The sequence below is a fragment of the Struthio camelus genome, chromosome 5 (genome assembly GCF_040807025.1).
Source record: "Struthio camelus isolate bStrCam1 chromosome 5, bStrCam1.hap1, whole genome shotgun sequence".
Classification (NCBI taxonomy): domain Eukaryota; kingdom Metazoa; phylum Chordata; class Aves; order Struthioniformes; family Struthionidae; genus Struthio; species Struthio camelus.
The window spans coordinates 73,683,131-73,706,394 of NC_090946.1; the positions used below are offsets into that span (position 1 = coordinate 73,683,131).

Genomic DNA, 23,264 nt, shown 5'->3' on the forward strand with positions numbered 1-23,264 from the left:
CACAAGTGGGAGTACAGCAATATCCTGGTTTTGCCCAGGGCTCTTTTTAAATTTGTTATCATCTCCTCATGGGGAAAAAAAAAAAGAATGAATTTATCCTCTCTTTGAGCAATTGCAATCAAAGCAAAAAGCAAGATTAACCCAGGCTCTCTCCCACCCTAAAATTGTATTCTTGTCACTGCTTGACCAGAGTCCCAGACAAACGCAATTCTCCAAACAAACAATGATAGCTTTAATATATACATTTAGAAAATATAAACGTTTTTGCTTTTCTATTAAAGTTTAATTAGTAATTAATATTTATGCAGCCATTGGCTGGAATTCTACAAGTTACATAAATAAATATTAACTTGTGGATGATTTAAAAAAAAATCTTGCATCTGAAATTTATTTGTGTAACTCTCTATTACTTATTCATTAATTCAGGTATAATTCCAATTCCTCTTCATTCCAGATGGAGTGGGAGGAAAGGGGGGGACTCCCTTGGGACTGACGTGCCTGGCTTTAATTCTCATTTTAGTCTCCATCGCGAAAAATTAAAAATTTAAAAATTCTAAACAGAGTGTTTAGCAATGCTGACATGTTGTTCGGGTCCACCCGGCCACGAGAATCGGTGCTTCTTTAGACATACAAATGGGAAAGACGTACAAGTGGGAAAGTTGCCATTGCCATCCCTCCACGGTGGCTCAGCAGGGCCGCTGGCCTCCTGGGGATGTCCCGGCTCCGCTGGGCCGTTCCTGCTCGTGCCCCGGACCCACTGCAGCTCTGCCACGGCAGAGGTGGCGGCTCCAGGGCCAGCACAGCGACTTGGTGGGGAAGGACCCTTCCTCACCTCCCTCCAAGCACCATGCGTGCCCCCTTCCCTCTTCTCTCCGGTGCTCCCAGGCCAGATGCGGCCCCATGGACTGGCTGCCCTTGGCGTTGCGGGGGTCCCAGACGGAAAGCAAGACTCCAGAGCTGCTGCGAGCACAGCCGGCGTGGGCTGCAGCACAAAAATGTGAAGCTGGAGCCAGTCATGCAAACCTCAGTGCCTGAGGCTCAACAGACCTGCACGCAAGGGCTGCAAGCCTGGAGCTCACCCCACACCTTAGTGGGATGCAGGCAGGGCCCAGGGAGCAGAGGTCAGAGCAATTCCTTCCTGGAGCCAACATACTGGGTGAAGGAGAAACAGGGGCTGAGGCTGCAGCAAGCCTTGGAATTACCAGCAATGGGTATGCTGAAGGAGCACTTTTAAGGGCATTACTTGGCTAATAATTTTTAGCATAAAAGATTTCCAAGGCTTCACATCCCAAAAACAACTGACTGGGAGATTCAGGCTCGCAAAAGCATCAGTCGCCTTGGCCTTGCACGTGGTCCTCTGAAGCGCGTCATCCTGAATCTTGCAAGGCTTGCAGCCCCAGCTGCTCCCGCCGAACCAAGTAAAGCACTGCTCCTGAATTCAGGGCCTTGGAAAGACCCTCGCTATCATCCCGCAGCCTCTGTGTAGACACGTTTTGCCCAACGACAGTCGTGGTTTGCCTGGCTCTCCTTTTTGGCAAGCAGGATGCTGAGGGGAGGTGCGTGCAGAGCTTCCCTCAGTGCAGGACCACATCGGGAGGAGAGGAGCAGCACCGCAGCATGCAAGGGACATCTGCTCCATGAGGATATCCGGTTAACTGCTAGGCGGAATAAAAGACTAAGACAAGAGACAAGCTTATTAGGAAAAGTTTTAAGAGGATTAGGAGACTATGGAGAACTTACTATGTGACGCTCAGTGGAAGGGCCAAAAGTAGGGAAAGAGAGGGATCAGTGTGGATTGGGAAGGAAAAAGCATGGGAGAATGGAGAAGAAGGGGGTAAAAGGGACCAGTTGATTGTAAGCAAGCTGCCGGTCGGTATGCTGACCATGCCCTGTGCCGGATCACTGCAGGCAGTCCCATCTTCTAAGTAAACTATTTTCCTAACTCCTTTTCTGTGTGTACTGGTATGACCTGCTAGCAAACTTCAGACCAGTTTAGCTGGTGAGTGCTAGAAGAGAGGTCTAGGGGCTGCACACCGGGGAGATCAGATCTGCCAGCAACCTTGGAGCCAATTAGCTGGCAAGGAAGGCCAGGATCAGGCCATTCACACTGTTCATATTTATGTGAGTGCTGGCTGCGTATCTGTGGTACCCATAAAGACACCGTTCTCTGAATTACAAAGTTGGTGGCCAGCCATGTCTGCATTGCATATGTGTATGTGTGTGTGCGTGTGTATTAGGGGTACCTGCTCAGCCTCGCTTCTGGTTGAATTTGGGGTGAGGGAACCATAGCAGCCTGGCTCTGTGGGACTGGGATTTGAGGAAATCCTTAGGTCTGAGATCTGCCAAAGTTGGCATCAGAGGGCCGGGAAGGAGAAAGCCTCTGGGTACTGAAAACCAGCAGATTTGGCTTCCCTTAACAAGGACATCTGGCTCTGGACCATGCCTGTTAAGGCAGCCCTTTGGAGCCAGAAAAGGGGAGTGAACACATCTCAACCCTTTTAAGATCTTAGGAAACAAAGAGGTCGCATACATTTTAGATTTCTCCACCCATTGCACTCCAAGGACTGGCCCCTTTTAGCACAGCTTTACTGTTCTTTCTGAGCTAAATTTCTGAGCTTAGTGCGGAGACCTGTAGTCACCTCCTGCTCTCTGTAGAGTTACCTTATGAACATAGGCATCTATGACCTTAAGACCCCAATAACTGAAGGCTATAAATTGTTAAGAAACAGAGATTCTTCCACTTTAAACTACACTGTGCAGGCTGCCTGATAATCCTAAAGCACCACAGGGTAGGACATTAGACAGGAGAGATAGGGGACATTAAGGGATGGTATTGGTAGGATTTTAGGCTGGATTTTGCACAACTTCTAAAGTGGATATTGAAACTGACAGTCAGCGATTCAAAAGGCTTCCAGAGCGCAAAACGGCCAGCAGCTAAAGCGATGCCTCACCTAATGCCCCTGCTCCTAAGGGAATGTACATAAATAGAGGTGCTGGCTTACACCCACAGAAATCCCCAAGGCATTGACAGCCCTCGCTTCTTTCTTAACCCAAAAGGAGAAGAGTCCATAAAAGCCTCAGCAAACTAACTACGTTTTCTTGTGATCACTTGCCTTTTCTCTGTGTTTGAAGAGGATTGATGTCTCCAGGCTTGGGAGAAACACCAGAGTCGTGCTAGCATTACAGCACATGAGAAGCACAGAGCTGTTTATTTTGATCACTAGGCTGCTGCCTCGCACAGCCAGCTCCTCTGCTTGTGCTGCTGTATTCAGAAGGTGCCTGGATCCAGACACATCTCCATTTTCTGATTTTCCATCTCATTTCATCAAGGCAGTGATGTCTGGAAACACTTGTTAGCAGCACAATTTCTGCCTCACACTACCTGAATTCTGCTGATAAGATTAAGCTATAGTCCAAGACCTTATTGCTTTATATTTCACAGCTACCAAGCATCTCCTAGAAAGCAGCATCAATGCTATATGGATTCCCTCTATTACAACTGGGTTGCCAATAAAAATGCAAAAGTACCTTAAAACAATGCAATTTGAAGAGATGTCAAAGAAATTCCATCTAGGTCTGTAAAAGAGTTTATATATTACAGAGGGGGAGATGGCAAAGCTGTAGCATTATTGAGCCATTTAGAGTAATATACTCCATTACTGCAGAGAGCCCACATTTATCTGGGATTTCATGCGAGCTAACAACGGTCCTGGCTTCATTCCACCTCACACCAGCAGCGTGCTCCAAAGACAAAGAATATTAATGCACCAACCTGCATCCAGCATGGACAAGCTGGCTGGAGTTTTGGAGGAGCTGCAGAACCCTCTCTAAGGGATGGGAGAGGGTGCAGAGAGCACCAAAGCACCTCTTGCCCTCTCTACTCCAAAGCCGGCCCTGTGAGGCTGCGCTCCTTCTCAGTTCTGCTCCTACTTTTGTTTCATTTATTTATCTATTTTGAGGATGTTGGTGGGGGGGAGGGGGGAGTCTGCCTCCTGGAAACAATAGGATGGAAATCTGTTCAGCCGCAAAAAAGTGGGATGCATTTTAACCTCCAGATCACTTTTATAAAGAAAACAGCCCTGGCAGCAGAGGACACGGACGGTTTGCAGCTGATAGTCCTTAAGTTCCATTTTAGGGCACCTGAGGACAGAGCAATACCCACCCTCGGCGGGGCAGTCTCCGGAGGGCCGGGCGCTGCGCTCCGCACCGCCCCGCACCGCCCCGCAGCGCGGCTCGGCTCGGCTCAGCCCGGCCCGTGGCTGGGCTTCCGTCTCCCTCTGCTGTCACAAGCCGGCTACTGCCAGCCCCGCAGGAAAAGGAAGTTTATGCCAGGGGAAGGGAAGCTTTCAGCAGCCTCAGGCAGTGGAGGGCTCGGGGGCAGTCCCATCCCTTCCCGAGAGGATTTCCACGCGCCCTTCTAGGGGCTGGAAACTGTGGTGAATAAAAGAAACCGACCTTAGATTGTTCGACAGAAAATACTTGCAGGGATGAGGAGGAGAGAAGTAGGGGGTCAGTGTCTGCTCTTGCAGACCAGACCAGAAATGCCCTCCATGCCACCACTGTTTGGGGTGGCTGCCAGACCCCCATCCTCACGTGCCAGCGCTGGGGCAGCAGGAAGCAAGCAGGGCTCAGCAACAGCAAGGGTGGCTCATTTGAGAAGGCAGGTAGACAGGCCACAACTTTCATCCCACCCAGCACCCTCAGGTCGTGATTGCTGCTGAGGCTGGACCCCAGCACCCTGGCACCAAAGGACGTGGACACGGGCTTGTACCCTTCTCTCTCTCCGAGAAGCTGCAGCTCCCAGGAGCTGCTCAGCAAGTAGCGTTTAACTCCCTCCTTTTAGAAAAGGGCATCCTTGCCTGAAAAATGTTAGAGACAAAAGTCTGCTGCACACACACAACTTGCAGAGCTGTAGAGACTTTACTTCAGAGAGGCAGCTCTGGGCAAGGTCACTTGGTGAAACGTGGATCAAACTCCCTCTGTCACTTAGAAAGCAGAGGGACATCTCTTAAGAACTACTTCACATAAAGCGTTTCCCTGCAGGCTATGCAACATTTGTGCAGTGACGTAGCGGTTGCTTGTATGAAAAAGCCTGCAGAGCTATATAGCTCCTATACTGCAGTAATTGCAAATACTTTGGAAATCAAATCAAATCTCCAAAATTGTCTGTATAATGTACTTTTTTGATGCCCTTGGGTCTCAGTGTGTCCTGCTTTTACTGTTTCCATGACCTCAGCACTTCTGAAGCTAAAGGGAATGCTATTATCTCTGTAAGCACCATGGGGAATTGATAGAGGACATAAGTATGGGCTTTTTGGAAAAGACTGGCAATTCCGAGCCCCATATCTGGGGTACGCTACTTGACAGTCTTACTTGCAGAGATGAGACAGGGAGCTTTGGCTTGAATTTGGTTTAGCTGTCCTGAACTAAACAATCAAACATGGAGGTGCTTTAAAAAAAAAAAAAATCACTAGTCACTGTTGAAATGTCAGCCTAAATGATTTGTTCCAGGTCATGCAAGGAGACTGGGATGGGGCCAAGTAAACTGAACTGCCTCCTGAACCGCTGACTAAGTGTTCAGCGAGCCTGCATCGCAGTCCTTTGGGACGCAGAGTGCTCTCAAGGGACGTTGGTCTGCAGCATCTGGAGCCGGGAGTTCAGCTCTTAGGCTTTCCTCAGCTTCTTAACAAAGCATTTCAGCGCGAGATGTTTCTAGGCTAGGGATCATCATCAGGTTGGCAGCAGGCAAAATTGCCTATTAAAAACAGGGCTCCACCAAGAGCAGAGCGAGACACCATGAGCTTAAAGGAGCCATTCCAGTGCAAAGCTCCTAATTTATTCCTTCTCTTTGTCTGTATTTCTTTAATAAATGTTAGGATCTAGGTTTCAGCAACATGCTGCCTATGAGTGACTGACGCTTACCTGTTACTAAGGATATCTTTGCTCTGCCATCCAGAGTTGACCTGGGAAAAGAAATCTAATATATATTCATAACTCCACTTAATTTCATCATTAGCTCTTCTAACTCCACTTAATTTCATCATTAGCTCTTCTGTATACCTAATTTATCACCATAACTATGTCAAAGTGGGAAGCCTGCCATCTCCTTGCCAGTACACTGTTGATGTAATAATAAGACATCAACTTAGAGGTTACAAATATGTTATTCTAAATTCATAGCTCCCAGACTGGGGGGTGGCTGCAAAGGAGATAAGTTTTTTTTCTCCTCAACGCCCTGCCATACTGATCTGTTTAGGCAGCCATCGCCACCAATTACTCTGTTTATACCTTAAATACATTAATGAGGCTTAGGCTTGAAGAGGAACACTTAATAAAAGTATCTGTTATTAAATAATTAGAAAGATGTTGAGGGAGCACTAGTACCATAAATCACACGGTTTGGACAAGATGCCATGTCAGCAAGGAACCAATGCACAGGAACCCCTCTTGATTTCATGAGCATTTGGATCAGCGCTTAGCCTAGGAAGCTAAGGGAAATATGCTGTTACAAGAACAAGGGTTACCACGAATCAACAACATCGCCGTGTAAAGGACAGAGAAATCCTGGTCTGGAGAGGCAGAGTCACAAGGCTAAGGGCACTCAGCAAGCTGTAGCAGAGCCAAGCCCAAGTCCCATGGCGCTGTTCTGCCCACAGAGCAGCACAGCTTCCCCTTATGTCTAAGAGCGATTCTTGGCATTTGGGTCTAGCTGACAGGTAGCCCTTATCAGTACATCTCCAGAGCGCTGCAACCAACACTGTTCACAGCCACTTCCCTGTGCACTGTGAAGCAGCACTGCAGCAGCCGATCCAAACAGCATCCTCGTGCCATGAAGAGTTTGCACCCTTCTCAGGCCAGCCCCGCTCCTTCTGGCATTCAAAACCACTGCTTGGAGTAACATACCTCTTTCTGAACAGTGGGAGCAGTTGCCAGCCATATACAGTTATGTGCAGAGGGACGTGCTGCCGTTCCTCAGCTTCCCACCCAGCCAGCACCCGTGCAACGGTGCAGTGCAGACAGGCCCTCAGGACCTCATGGGCAAGGCAGTGGCACACTCCACAGAACAAACTCATGCACTCATTTCAGAGAGATTTGCAGGTCGCCTGATCTCCTCCAATGCACCAAAGGAAGGGTGTTTACAGGGAGGCAATCCCAAAAATCATCACAAAAGTAAAGGAGTTAAGCAAGATCGGGCTAAAACAGACAGCATCCAAGCAGATGGACTTACAGGCACAAGAGGGTGTTGTATGGAAACGCTCTGGAAGAGCGGTCTCTGGAAAGGCCACAGGCAGAGCAGGTTCATCTCCCATCCCTGCGGCTGCCTTGCCGATCAGCAGCAGAGAGGTCTCCCATGTGCATCTGAGAGCTTGTTTCACCTGCAGCAGTAGCCTCACAGTACCGGGAAGAGAGCTTGTCCTTGACAATACCGAGACAACACTGAGATGTCAAGACAGTGTGCGGAAGTGCTTTAAGAAACAACATTTGCCTCCCAAGAGCTGGAAACATGCGCAGAAGTAGTTAACAAGAGCCCTGCCAAAGGCAGCCCGCGTGAAGCAGAGTCAGAGCTGGTTCACTCTGCAGGCCTGGAACAGCCCAGAAATACATAGAAAAACAGCACCAGAAGCTATTTACAAGGAAATGCAGAGGAGGACAAAGGACAAAGCAGAGGAGGAAAATCTCCTGCAAAAAATGCATTGTGAATGCTTTACTTACGAATGAGGAAAGGCAGGATATATCAGAAAATGCTACACAAGGTCAACAGCAATTACTGCAAGAGAAATTATTATGGCAAAACTTCAGAAAAGGGAAGGAAAAGTAGTACTGTAATGAGAATGTAACTGCTGACTTGGAGGGTGAGAAATAGCAATTGATTGTTTATGAAGCTCAAATCAGCACCAAAAGCAGAGCAGTGACACGCACATTAACAAGAAATCAGAAGGTAGATAGGCCAAGGGATCAATGGCAAGCAGGTCAGGCCCCAGACAGTCATCAGCATCACGAAGAAAAGAAACCAAACCTGAAATTAAACAAAGCAAAATTGTACCCTGGCAGGATCCAAACACCCCTGAGGAGAATTTAAATTACACACAAGATGTTCAGGCTCTCAAGTACCTACTTTGGTGACACGTGAGACAACTGGATATGTCACTGTGGGTAAGAGGGATATGGAGAGGTGTCACAACATGCTCGATAACGGCATGAGACACAGCTGCTACCTAGCATGAAGTGGAAGCTGAATGACTGAGACTCAGATTTGGGATCTGACCAGTCTCAACAGGGAGAAAGAAGCAATAAGGCTCCATTTATATTGGCTACAGCAGCTACAGTTCCAACAGAAATGTATAATTTTGTAATCCCAGTGAGGCCAAACCTGGCATGAAATATTCATATGGTAAAACCATGAGCAGAATAAAAACCTGCAACCAGAGCAGACAACATCCCCAAGTCTCCTCATAGCGAAGCGACTAAGAGACTCTGCTGAAAGGCTCCAGTCTTCAAGCATGTTATCAATCTGGCAGCTACTTCCCTGACTGCAAGGCTCATTAAGAAAAAACACAAGAGCAATGCAGCAAATGGAAAAACGTGGCTCAATGAAGAGTCCATAGCTGTGGTTTAGTTATCAGGACAGCAAGCCAGCTGCGCCTGTGAACAGACCCAAGCAAGCTAAGCAGTGCACTGAATACAACTCCATCCAAACGCCCCAAAGAAATGTTACCTGGCTTGGCAAAAGAAAAATAGATATTCTCATTGTTTTATGCCAATAATGGAGATTGGCACGAGCCACTAAGCAAGGAAAGCAGCTACCTTGCCATGTTTTGAGCACCGGCATTGAAGTACAGATGGTTGAGAATGTCATTTGGGATCACAAGAAAAGATGCCGCCAGCAAGACACACTAACAAGACTCTCAGGGAGCCGTGTCATGGCTGATAACATTTTGTGGTAGAGATGAGCACACAGCTTGCTGGAAGCAGTGACAGATCAGCCAAAAAAAAAAGGGGGGTGGTGAGGGGGGACAATGGGACCCATTCAAATAATCCCAGCTGAAACCTGTAAGTTGCTGCTTCTGACAGCAGCCTAGGAAAAGTTCAACCCAGGACAAACTACTCAAGGAGGAAGTAACTGCTAAAAAAACATTTTTTTAACCATTGCAGGATGCCCCAAAACACCTTCAGCATATGCTACTCAATGGGGGCACATGTAACGGGTGGACTCGTCTCCAGATCAGCCTTGCAAGTTATCCCCGCAGGACTCAAACCTGACTCACTCCAGAGCAAGCCCGTGCCCCTTTGCCACGTTCCCCAACTCACCAGGAATGGTGTGTTGAACAAGTCTTGCTGGGGCATTCAGCCCCTCACCCCATACCAGAGAGCAGGCAGCCCCTGCAGACACAGCATGGTTTTGTCATCAGACTTCCTGACGCTCACCCTTTAAAGATGGAGAGCAAAGTCCTCCAAAGGACCTCGTAGGCCCTGTTCCCAATATCCTCCCAAAGTCCCCTGCCGTTGTTTCTCAGGCCTGTAGATGGAAAATTGTGGAAGCGGCTTTAATGCATCACAAGTGAGATTTTTCAAAGGAGCCTGAGGAACAGAGAGGTATACAACCTGGCCAAGAGGTAGGAGCAGGCCCACTGCAAGGGCCAGGGCTGAGCTGCAAGGGGCTTTGCTCAAGCTCCTAGCCCACTGCTGCAGTCTGGCATCCCAGCAGCAAAACATGGATCCTGCTACCAGGAACGTATCTGCAGAGCAGCCCAGCCTGACCTCCTGCACCACCGAAGGAGGAAAGGGAGAGCCCAAGGGGTGTAGGAGAGTCAGTATCGCAGCAGGGGACCAACCTCTGCATCCATCCCGCTGAATGCCCCTGTGCCAGGTCTTCCGGCTGCTTCCCCATCTTCCCCACAGAGTGGAGCTGCGCTGCCGGTTTTTAGGCAAGCTCTCCGGCAGTGGCAAGATTTGCATCCCTGACTACAGCTCCCCAGGCAGCCCTACCGGATCAGAGCACTCAGCAGTGCAAATTTGATCAGCATCAGGCAGAGGTATCTGATCTCATCTCTGTTGCGCTAGCCAGAAAGCACAAATCAGAATTTGGGCCAGCTTTCTACCAGCTGCAGGAAGACGGGCAACAGCCGATTTGGCACAAAGCCCAGCAGCACAGAGTTAACCCAGCAGTGTTTTTAGGGCATGTTTGAACTGACAGAGAGAGTTCATGCAACGTCAGCACTTCATGACACAGGATTATCGTACCTTAGGTCTGGTACCAGGAACCCTAAAGCTGAATTTATTATATCATCAAGTCACAGTGCATAAGTCATCTGAAGAACTCAAAAGTCCCTACATCCCTGCCAGTCATGCTGGCAGGAAGTCAACTCAGGGAACGTTCTAAATATAAGAACCTATATGTGCCTAAATATATGAATAAGTTCCAGTTGTACCCTTAATAAGGCAGACAGGCTCCTGAGCTATGTCGGCACTGTAGAACAGACAGCAGGAAACTGTACCTTTGAAATGTTTTTCAATTAAAATTGTTTATTTAGACTGCTGATCTCATTATTCTAAAATAAATCTTGTTTTTGAAAAATTACTGAGGGCTGTTTAATGTCAAGGACCGGATTCTTATCCAAGCTGTGCGCGTATAATTGCAGCAGTCTCAGCTGCGCTGCTTCTCCTCTACACCCACATAACGGAGGCAATATTCTGGCCCCCCATTGCAGCTACCATATGCACTCTGTGCTGGTGCTTTAATATAATTGGAAGCCCAGACAACTTTGCTTTCCTGGGATGCTGCAGCTGAGCTGAAATCACAGGCGGCCACAGAGATACAAGCTCTGAAGTGGCGCTCTAATATTTTTAGCTCAACAGAGCGATCACAAAAACAGGTAAAAATGGCAGATCTGAAAGCTGAAATACTCCTTTTGCAGAGCAGGTAGAGCAGAGCAGGGGAAATACTTGCTCACCTGGATCACCTCCTAGTGCACGATACAGATACCAGTCAGCACCCGCTGCAGTAGTTCCTATTGGATCAGGGAATGAACAATATCACACTCCACTCACCACTGATCTGACCAGTGATAACATTTAGATATTGTAATAGACAGGTAAGATGCAACTATTGATCTGTCCGTCTTCATGTTCTGGAGAGCAGCTTGAATATGGACATAATTTCTTTTTCTTCTGGAACACTTTAGCTTTTGTAGAGGTAAAAAAATCTAAGAGCAACAGTGCAGCAAAACCCCCGCATATATTTCATCAACCAAAAATCAAATTTGAAGTTTTGTGAAGAAATCAGGCATTCCAAAATACTCATTTTGAGAAAAGTCCAATTTGCTTTTGAAAAATAAAAATGCCTTGCTGGAAGTTCTCAGGCAGTTCCAGCATCTTGCCTATGAAAGCAGCAAGCATCAGGCATACAGGAAATGCTATATTTAAGCAATTCCATTTCTTTCCTCTTCCTTATTCTCCAGAGGAGGATGTGCTTGTGATGGACTCCAAACGCCATAGCTGTGCCCTATCTGCAAAATGGAAACAGCCAGGCTTCCTGTCTGTTAGTCTTGTCTCTCTACACTGTATGTTCTTCAAAGCAATTAAAACCTTTGTGTGTAACAGTAACATCTTTGGATGTCATCCACAACAGGCATTATGCTGACTTTACTCTTGCTAACGTGGCCCAACATGGTTAGGCTTTGTCATGACAAAGGCACGCTGCTCACTCACATGCACCTTGTCCACCAGGACACCCAGGCCCCTTCCTGCAAAGCTTTTCTAATCAGCCTGCACTGTTGGGTGGAGTTACTCTGTCCCAGATGCAAGACTTTGCACTACCTTTATCGATCTTCAGGAGGCCCCTGACAGCTCATATCTCCAGCTGCCACCCTTCAAGTATCAACCACTGCCTCCAATCTGTTATCATCCAGGAACTTGCTAAGGTCCTTTCTGTCCCATCATCCCAGTTATTAGTGAAGACGCTAGATAGTATCCGTTCCAGTAGCAACCCCTGAGGAAGGCAACCAGTTGCCAGTTGGATTTGGTACTGCCAGTCATAGCTCTTTGAAAGTGGCAGTCCAGTGAATTTTCTTCCCACCTTGTAGTTCATCTGGCCAAACTATACCTCTCCAATATGGGTTCCTTGCTAAAGACAAAGTAAACAGTATCTGCTGATGGTTGGTCAGGCATGATTTGCCCTTGACAAATCCACACTGGCTGCTCTCAATCATGTTCTTGCCCTTCATGTGCCTGGAGCATTTCCTTCATAATCTTCCCAGGGACTGAGGCAGGACTGACTGGACTGCAGTTCCCTGACCTCCCCTCACCCCTGCTCCTTTTCTTCAGGTTGGTGCGACACTTCCAGCCATCAGAAACCTCCCCTGATCACCCCGACCTTTTGAAGGTGACAAAGAGCAGCCTTGCAACGACATTGACCAGCTCCATCAGATGTATCCTATCTGATCCCATGGACTTGTATATGTGTCATTTGTCTAAGTGATCCTTAACTTGATCTTTCGCTGTAGTGGTTAGTGCTTCACTCCCCCAGACCCTGCCACTAGGCTCAGGAACCTGGAAAGCTTGAGGCAAACATCAGTAAAGACTAGCACCAGCAAACATCAGTAAAGAAGGCACTGAGTACTTCAGCTTTTTCCCCTGTCCTTGATCACTAGATCCCCTACCTCACCGAGCAGCAGGCTCACATTTCCTTAGTCTTCCCTTTAATGCCCCTCTACCTATACAGACTTCTCCTTATTGCCCATCACTTCCCTCAATAATCCTATCCCTGCCTGCTCAGCTGGGTCTCTATTTTCTCCCCTTTACAGCCCATCTCAGCTTTGACCTTCAGTGTACTTCCCTTCTGTGTCAGTTATTAGTCAGGAATTCCCTGTTACTGGGTCATGGCATCCTCTCGTAATACGATACAGACCATCTTGTATGTCACACTGAGGATAAACACGGGTAAATGGAATTTACCCACTTTTCATTTGGGCAATATCAAGTTTACCTAGTTCTTATATACGCTGAGCAGGGAAGTTTCTCTACTTTTTATATTTATCACAGCATCACTGAACTGCGGAGGCATGCAGGAGAAAAATCAGAGAGATGCAAATGAGCTAGCTCTTTGCTTTACTCTAAGCTGTAGACAGGCAGGTTACAGCAGCAAAAGACTCACTGACCTCCATGCAAACTGGAACATGGGGGCTGGCAAAGGATAGCAACAGCACAATGTTTTCCTGCCTAGAACCACAGAGTTTCAAATTGCCATTTTTCAGTCCCAAGCATCAAGTTTGGACAACTAGACGGAGGGGTCCTGCTGTCAGTAACAGAAAAGCGGCAGGTTGTCCCAGTTCACAAATGCCCAAAAGCCACCCATTCCTATACATCAGTGAAGAACTATTGCAGCCGAGAACAGGGCCTAGCTTCTCCGTATGAACACATGGGTCTGGGACAATTTTACTATAACTAATGCATTTCCAGCTGGGGTAAATGTGAGGATCTGCTATTCCAGCAGTAAGTTCATTTCCATCCTTCTCCCAAAAGTTATTTTTCTTATGTGATATCACCACCAGAAAATGCATATCCTTTCACTAAAAGCGCATATCTTCCCTTGGAAGGCAGATAATCTGGGGCACAGGACAGAGAAACCTAGGAGATATCAGCAGTAGCCACAACACTGCTGGTTTGGGCTGGAGAATCTCTGCTCAATTTTGCTGTGGAAAATTCCAACCTGACCCACAAAGCAGATGAGGGGGAAAGGAAATCAGTGAAGTCTCAGAACAAAAACCAAGCTATCACAGCAACACCTACCACAGAAAAGGGTTAGAGACAACCAAGCAGCAGGAGCTTTTTACAGCAGGTAGTATCTTCTATTCTAAGACAATCATAATGCAGACATCTGGTATCACCCCAACGTGCAGGACAGGTCCCCACAAAAGGCTGCAGCTCCCTCAATGTCATTTTACACGCTGTGCTGTCCTGGTATGGGACACTTTCAAGTCATCTTTCAGTATCCCACGCTGCAGATGCCATTGCCCCAGGGCTTCCTCAGAGGGAGTGCAGTTCAGCCTGCCTTACATCCACCCCAGGACGGGGCTACACGAGGAAGTTCAACACTTGGCAACAACAGGACCTCATCCAGTCCGGTTAGTCCACGGCACCAAAGGAAGATGGATACTCATTTGGGCACTCGCTAACAGTCAGAAGGAGCCCAGGTTGTCCTCTCTTAGCATCCTCAAGCTTGTTTTAAATATTTACCATAAGGAAGTGGCCAGTGTTTAGCTGGTGCTGTGACAGCTCCAAAGGCCCACAATTCATTGTCCTAGCAGTGGTTAAAAATACTCGAGAAAGCAGGTGCTACACTTTTGTCTTCGCTTAGCTTCATTTACATACCAGCAGCCAGGTCTACTGACAGCAAATGCTGTATTCTTCTAGACCCTCTTCGTTACAACTGTTTGGCACTGCCCAGCATCATGCTCATTTGGCTTTTGAATATTTTTTTCTGATCTCAAATATGCACTGCATGGCATTTGGAGAAAACACCTGCAGCTACCTTCTTCCCCAGTCCCCTGCTTCTTTTTCTGGTAACGTTATGTTCTCCCAGGGAGGAAAACACATTAGCTTGATACTTGAGATTATTAAATTGCTCAGCAGTGTGTCAAAGAGGAGGAAAAAAAAAACAAACAAACAAAAAAAACCCAATCATATTGGATGCTGCTTCTTGCATCCTCTAAACAAAAGCCTTGCTGGAGCACAGATGAACCACAAATCCAAATAGCACCTTACCTGGGACAAACCAGTAATCCTAAACTATCGAAGCAGTTTTCACCCTGCTGCACCATTTGTTAAAGAAGAAGATGGATTTAGAGTCTGTGCCTATACCTTCTTCTATTTAAAAAAACAGCTAGATTCTTTAGTCTTAGTCTAACTGTTTTTCCTACTAGGTCCACCTACTTGGAGGGAAGCGTGAAATTCAGCTAATGTGTACAAATCCTGAGTTTCATAAATAATCACGTCTGGTTTTTGGAGAGTCCCTTTCTCAAGGAAGATGTTTGGATAAACCAGAGGAGGCCATGGACATCTCCTGGAACACCCTTCCTGCACGTGCTCACATGACCTTCTTCACAAGATTTCATTCAAAAGACGACTATGTGGTAGCATTTGCTACCTCAGCCTTACACTTTCGCTGGATGTTGGTGCACATGAAGCCCTGCAAATGCTGGTTGGAATCCGTATTTACAGAAACATTCATGCCAGAAGTATTTGTGCTGTCATCACATTATAGACTAGGCGAAGGAGGAGGGGGTTTCTGAGCAAAGATAAGAAACAATGCCTGGGCAATTAGTCACACTAGATTGTGACTAGCAGTTTGATTAAGAAGCATGGCAAACAGTAACAGGGAGCTGAACCATCACCGAGAAATGGGCATAGACTCCTGCATAAACACAGAAATGGGCATAGATGCAAGAGAGGATTTAAACTAAAATCGCATGTGAAAGCCAAGGTGGAGAGCTCAAGAAAGTCCCTACTCAGTTATTACCTGAACACCGAAAGACCCGGACTGTAACGTTGCCAGACTTTCTTCTTTCTTTCTTCTTTCTTCTTCAGCACTTCCAAGACATTGACGCCCCATCTCGGTGCCCAGGCTCGTGGGGGCTGAGCAACCCCGTGTTTCACTCAGACCTTTGGAAAATCAGGCTTACAGACAGAGCATTTTCTTGCATGCACCAACAGCAGCCAGACGGACAGCCCGTCACTCCAACCCATGGGCAGAGCTGCTTGAGGTTCTAGCAATTGCAGCATGGAGCCAGGAAGTGAAGTGAACCTCCCTTCTCACCGGCATGACCTAACTCTTGCACTGGAGATTATTCGCAGGCGCTGTCTCTACCTGGCCCAGCTCCCCCTGAAATGCTTTCTGCTTTGCTGGTGAGGACAAGAAGCAGCTGGGGAGCGCAATACACAGGTGACAGTACAAAGACACGAGAACAGAGCTACTCTTCCAGCTAAACCTCTGCATTTTACATTAAACCGTCACTGGCAGTACCCTCAGCCCCCCACCCACGCTGTACTGGAAGAGGACGCACCTCCCACTGCTTTCACTTTCCAGCCGCTATCTCCCTTATTGAGCTAACTGGCTTTCTGGGAGGTGAAGTGTCCCCCACCATGCTCTGGGAACATCCCACGCAGCCAGGCCTGGGGCACCAGCAGGTGACAAAGCAGGACGTGGTCACCAAGCAGGCTATCTGCTGCAGTGCACCTGCAAAACACACTTTGAGAATATCCAAAAAAAAACCCCGCCTGCCTGAAATCAAGCTCCTTCAGAGAGGAGAACTTAATTATTCTTAGAAAGCTTCTGGATTGCTACAGATTACATAGACATTTTAGGGGGTTGCTATCTCCGCTATCTGAGCTGCAGCAGGTCTTTTTCAAAGTGCTCCTCTCATGGCTTAGCAAGCCCAAATAACGGTGAATCTGTCACTGCTCCAAGGTAAGAGCTTGTCCTGTTTTGACAGTTCAACAGTCTCCCCCGTTCCAGAGCTACCTCAAGGCAAGTTTCTGTGCGAGTTCTCTATTTGCTTTCTCTGTTTTTTTAAGGTGCATAAATCAGCATGATTGTGTTTGCTTACTTCTAGTGCAGAACCGATAGTGCAGTTCCTTAACTGACTTGCATGTGTACTTTTAGGATACATCCCAGCTGAGAGATCTGGGAGCTCCCAGATTCCAGCCACTTCCCAGCATTATATCAGAGCTAGAGCATGTGCTAGCCCTCTCCTCCCTTTCCCAACACACTCCGGTTCCACCAAATCATGTTGGTGCATAGGCCAAGATAAGCTGAAATAGGGGGCCAAGTTTGGACAAATGGCCCAAGACACTGGAGCAATGAAATAGTCAGTGTAAACAGAGCTTTAGACACCTTTCAGAGGGTGGGACACAAAATACTGCCTGCGTGACAAGCTGACCCTTGGACTGTTTTGCCTGATACTCTTTACAGGGCCTGAATCAAATCCCTCTCGGGCCAGCAGAAATCTTTACAGGGATTTCAGTGGGAATCGATTCAACTTCCCGATCTGTAAGTACATTCACATTCATCACTGCATCGGCATATTGCAGTCAGACATTTTTTCCCTGCCTATCTTCCATTCCCACACACAGCTTTATTAAAAATCAACAACAGAGAATATGCAGGTCAGAGAGATGGCATATTTTATGAAGAATCCAATTTCTACTGCAATAGCTTGTGTTTTTAAAAAAAAAAAAAAAGATGAAGTGTTTTCTTCAAGGAGATACCCATCTTTTCAGGTTTCCTCTACTCAAGCACCACAGTGCAGAAGCGATACTTATGTTTTAACTTAACAACTCCGATGGCTTATTTTCCTGCTGTCACCTCTTAAATCAAATAGCATAACAACCCAGGGAAAGAAATTGCCAGAGAACTGAGATAAAACTCCTCCTCTCAAGATATCTGCTGTTTCAAAGTGTACGTTGCAGATAAAGACTATCTAATCACAGAAATGATATCCCACAAGAACACCAGATAGAAGAACACTGAGCATACTTTGCTGGGGCCTGGAACAATTTCATACAAGTGGTCTGAGGAAGGTTACTCTATGCTTACCTTGTTTCTGGTCCTTATAACTTTTCAAACTTCTACTGTTTGGGCTGGACTTTATCCACTGTATATACATTTCAGGCTGAACATCTGGGGACTTAGTCTGAGTTTTAGAAACACAACAGAAGGGAATTTAGCTCTTTCCAAAAACAAAGCCTAGAAGGGAGAAATGTTGCTTTCCCCATGCAAAAAAAGAAATTTTCTCTTTCTCTTATGTTTTATGGACAGGACTTGGAACTAAGCAGTAAAATAAATTCTAGATCACGAGCATGTGTTTTTCCAGATCTGTGAAAATCTGTCCCAATTAGCTAGCTCATAGACCACCTCCTGACCTGTTTGCTGCAGGCTTTATCACAAAGGGGCAAGGGGACATCTCTGCATTAAGGCATGTGAATACTGCACCAGGACCCAGATTTTGTCCCTGCCTCAGCCATCCTAGGCCATTTAGTCAAGGTTTTTAATGAGCAGTCACTAATTGCACATTCATTGTTTCCAGGTGCCTGCCTGGGGACTCTGGAGCCTGATCGACAGAGGAGCTGACGGCTCCCAGCTGTGTTCTGCAGCAGTGCCAGATGCCCCCAGATGACAGCCAGGCAAGCTGTACTGGAGCACAGAAAGCACTTTCTATAGCAGAGCCCTTGGAAACAGCTGGCTCTAAGCATGTTGTACTGAAAGCCCAAAACCAGGGCAAAACCACTGGCTTGAATCTCTGAGGCCCCTCAACCTTACAGCCTTGCTTTGCTCATCATCGTAATCCTTCACACCAAACAACTTGCTGCCCAGAGGAATTTTCAGCCTAAAATCAAGCTCCCAGACTCACAAGCTGACCAGGCAGTGGCCTAGTTTGTCTGGAGAAAAATGATGAGAAAAAGAGCGCAAGGGGTAGTGTAATGTAGTGAAGTGGATGCCAGTGAAGTCTTGTCCTATCTCTCTTAAAATGTTTCTTGCTTCCCTGAGGACAGTTACAAGATCAACACCATTCTTTCCTTATCTTTAAAGCTTTTAAACGTAACTGAAGCTTCAGAGGCTGGTGGGTGGATGCTGGCAACAAAGGCCCAGAGGAGACAGTAGGCTCTGTGGACATCTAGAAGAAAGAAGGGAGATGAAAGACCAGCAGGGACTCCTGAAATAGCTTCAATTTTCATATGGAGTTTTTACACATTTAGGAAGCATTTCTGTTCAAAGAGGAGACATGGCACAAAGCTGGGGAAATATTATTACTGCAAACAAAGGGGAGAACGTGAACAAACTACCCAAGCACTCAGGGTAAGTGGTTATCCCCACCTAAAGCAACTTCTAGGAAGCTTGGGATGCAAGAGAAGCAAAGAGATAGAGCATTGTACAAAGTGGGAGCAATTGGCAAGAACAGACCAAACTATCAGATTTCTCTGCAAAAGATCTAGCAATTGCATTACCCAAGAAACCAGTAAAGACAACTGTGGTGAGCTACAGCTGTGCTTCAGGGCAGAAATAATCAGATGTTTGATGCTCTTTGCTTTATCTTCCTTAGTGGCTTTTTTTCTTTTCTCTCTTCAGCAAAATACACCAGTCCACCAGTCCATATTTCTGAATAGGAAAAGCTAGCTGCCTGAGCACCTGAAAGCTTAGTTTTTCCAAGCCGGGCACTCGAGACAATGTTTTATTGAAAATCTTAGGCTTGAACTCATGCCTTGTTGCTGCCAGTCGAGTTCTGGTAGAAAAGACAGAAATGTGAAGAGAGATATAAACGTAAAATACCTCATTACTGAAGTAAGCATATGAGTTGTACTAAGGATATTTGCATTTAAGTGAGAGAGCACTACCTTTCTCTGCTTGACTCACCATCAGTGTCTGTGGCAAGCAGCGTACACCGAGGTGACAGAAGTTCAAAGTACATGTGGTGTTGGTGTGGTCGCAGCAATAGGGAGGACTGTGCTTGGGCCATTCATCTGAGCTGGGCTTAGTTCCTCTTTCGAAGTTCGCAGGAGTGCACAGCACTCACATCTAATTCATAGCCGTTTCAAGTCACTGCCCCTTGCCCCGAGGGCTTTCTGCAACCAGGCCTGCCTGCACAGGAAGAGAATTCAATCTGAAGATTTCATTTCTCTAAAACCTATGCAAGAACACAGAACTAAATATGTCATACTCAAAAAAGCCTGCAGAAATGTGGAACTAGATACATGCAATAAGAAGGTGGCATTGTCTCACCACTCTGACTCATAGAGAAGGTTGGCTGCTGGACTCACTCGCATAGGGTCCAGAGCAAAACCTGGCACAGATCTACAGTGTTGTCCTTTACCTGTATCAAGGGCATTTGCAGTGTCAATGCCTACATATAAAAAAGCTGAAGCTTAAGCAGCAAGAAGCAAAGAATCTTTGGAAAGCCCTAGAAACAGGGGAGACTATCAAATGCCTATTGTCATGTTCTAAAAGGGAAACCTGAATGTCAACAGGCCTAAGTGCACATTCATTTATCATTCCTGCATAAACACAAGACAATGAACGCAGTACGCACAGCTCCTGCTTTGGTCAACCTAAGATGCACATCCCATGTACCTGATGGACAACTACCCATTCTTTGAGCACCCTTTGAAGTTCTTTGAGTTCCTTGAAAGTCTCTTATGAAGCATCCTCCATTACTTACACTGGGAGAAGACCAAGTTTTCATTCTTCTGTATAGTCTGATTTGTGACCCTTCAGGAGATTTGGTATGTGAAACCTAGCAAGATGAAGTGTAGGAAACGCAGGCACAGGCATCAGTGGTTGGGTGAAACAGGATAAAGGAGCATCACTCCAGTCATTAAAATGAGTCTGTGGTCTTGCCATAATCACAGTGAATTCACTGGCATCCCAAAGCACCCTACACAGCAGTTTGGTAGAATAAGGCCCATTTCATAGACAGAACTCAGAGAAACGTGGTGGGATTTGTACCATGCAGGCAAGGAGCCAAGCAGGAAGAGTCTAGACCTACCAATCTGGTGGCTGATCCATTAGGCCACAGTGCCTCCTTAGGAACAGCAGCTCCATCTGAAAGTCTTGCCTTTAGAAACTAGTAGAGAACCAAGAGCTAGATCAAGCCCTGAAAAGAGGTAGGAATAAAAGCTGCAAGCTTTGCTGAAAAGAGATCTCAGTCTCAGAAAGGGATGCAGAGACCGAGCCTTGTGGACCACCTCAGAGAACGTGGCAGAGATAAGCAAACCTCACCTGCCACCAATAAATCAGCCCCTGCAATCTATGCCAGCACAGGATTAGAGCCATGTAGTTGCATTTCCTTAGGAGTCAAAGGAAGTCACAAAGACTCCTCACAGCATGAGGGGTCCGTGGGGATGTTTCACAGACAGGGTGAACATGGACAGAGATGTGCCCACATAGCTTTGCTGTATCATTTTCATGTGAAGAGCAAAATGTGCACAGCAACTGGGAAACATGTATCAACTATAAACCAGAAAATCAGTACCACTGGTGTGGTCAATGTCCTTCACTCCCCGTGCAGAGTCCAAATGGAAAGGATACAGAAAGCAAGCAGCTCTTAAACATATCTTGGATTTTGAAACCTGCAAGTTAGGATTTAAAAAGAAGAAATCCTAGCACGGCCTGCTTGATCCTACTTAATGCCTCCAAAGTCACTTGCACTGCAAAGTGCGACAGTGGGCTGGGCTGGGCTGGGCCTCTGCATTGCCTGGGACAGGTGGAAGAAGGCACTTGGCTCTTCTTTTCCAGAAGCGGTTTGAATCCTCAGCCAGCCTAATCTGAGAAGCTTTAGGATGCTACTACATACAAGGAACCAGGAGAGATTTTTATCATCTGAAACCAGCACCTGTTGCCCCTTATGAAGGCAACCTGTGTAGTCAGCCAGGCCTCCTTTCATTGCTGTAATGGAGCTGAATTTAGTGGAACAGTGCCAATTTTGAGGGACTCCACCCTTTTGCTGAGCAAATACATTGCAAGCAAAAACCTGAATGAGCGTCTATCTGTTTGACAGGTCAGGCATTTACTCTTTAATTATACAGATGAGTAACACCAATGAAAGGGTGCTTTTTCCTTGCAAGTTTGTTACAGGGGAATGAACATGAATTAGGCTGTAAAGCAAAACAACTGTGGTGTAAATAGTGTAATTGCTGTCTTCTCATCTGTGGCAATCAATGATCTGTAAGGCATTTTACATGCCTGCCCCCAGCCATTTCACCATCTTGCAGTCTGGGGATAATAAATAACTCCTCTGCAAATGAAATAGGGAGACGTACTGCTATGTGGTACCCTGAGAGAGAGAGCTGCACTGCATCACTGGGGACACTTCCCCAGGCTTCTCCCAGGGTTAGGAACCCAGCACCATCTTTTCTCAGGAAATGGAGAAAAACAGGGCTCTGGCATGTTTTTCCTGTATCACTCAGGGGTGGCAGCACCAAGGGCTCAGGTCCTCCTCTTACTGAGCTGCAAGTCTGAGTCTCTCCCTCTCCATAAAGATTAATTACTCCATGCCAAGAGATGCAATTTTGACAAGAAAGCCAATGTGTGGTTTTATCCAGGCCGAGGAGGAGGGGCTGTCACACTACCAACATCCTCATCTGGCTGACTCCTGGCTACAAGACAAAAGCTTTCACTCATTCCTGTCCAGGCTGGTGGATGGAGGAGCCCTGAGAAAATCCTGTCCTTCATCCCCATACTCTGGGGAGTAAGAGCATTCACCTAAGATTTAGAGATGGGGGCTCAAATCCCTTCTCACTAAGAATATAAGCCCTATCTCCCTCTGCAGCTCTGGATGAAGGTGTTCTTCCTAAATGACAGCTGGAGCTACTTAGAGGAGTGGTCATAGCCTCCAGCAAGGTCGTCCCTGCATGGAAAGTCAAACCATAGTAAAAAATATCGGAAGTAGAGAGAAAGAAATCACTCGGTCTGTGGTTACTGCAGCGCACACGGGTATGGGAGCAGGGAAGAGAACCAGCACACCTCTGCATCCAGGTTTCTGAGCAGGGACTCAGGTTTACCTGTGCTGAACAAGTGCCCTAACTGTGCAGGAGAGTCTGCACGCGTGCTATGGGGATCTTGCCTCCAGCTCAAGTAAGCACAGCAGCTGGTGTATCTTGCATCCCCATATGCGCCGGTAGGTCTGGCCTCAGGAAAAGCACAGCCTCCAAAAGGTGAGCACCCCCAAGACAGGCACAGTTTGTTGCGATTCCCTCAGCTATGGTCCTTTCCAGTAAAGCATGCAAGCCCAAGCCTGAATCATGTGCTTCAAAGGAAAGTGGCACTGCCTGCACTATCACCAGGCACACACACACCCAAACGCAAGGGGAAGAGAGTTTCCTGCCTTCGTGGAATGAGTCAATAGCTGAGCAGGTTACTGACTGCCAGGCCTCTCCTTTAACCCTTTTGCTCTGGCAGGCAGCATCCTAGAGGCTTTAACTGCACCCGTTCCTTGTGTAGTTGGACACACTGCCAGGCCTCACCCCACCAGTGTTGATCTGTAGCGTTACTGGCCCTTGCGCTTTGACCGTGAGGAGCTTAGGCATGGTTGGGGAGTTCCTAGTGTCCAGCCTCCTGCAGATAAGAGAGTAGATGAAGATGCCAAGTTGGGCTGGATGTTGGAAGTATGTTTCTATTCCACGACTGCAAAAAAAACCCCCTTGGGAATGAGTAGCGAATACAGCTCATAACAGATTTGATCAGGAAAGGTCTTTGACTTTTCAAGAGGACATTA

At 46.9% G+C, this 23,264-nt stretch overlaps 1 long non-coding RNA gene across 1 annotated transcript in view; it reads right to left on the minus strand.

The window, feature by feature from the left end:
• Window positions 1-212: 212 nt before the first annotated feature.
• Window positions 213-23,264, minus strand: part of LOC138067534 (uncharacterized) — a 35,126-nt gene continuing 12,074 nt past the window's right edge. Inside the window, exons 3-5 of the long non-coding RNA XR_011141678.1 lie at window positions 7,229-7,416; window positions 5,923-5,963; window positions 213-1,675 (exon numbers count right to left, since the gene is read on the minus strand). This is a non-coding gene — a long non-coding RNA (uncharacterized lncRNA). The remainder of the gene's footprint in view (window positions 1,676-5,922; window positions 5,964-7,228; window positions 7,417-23,264) is intronic.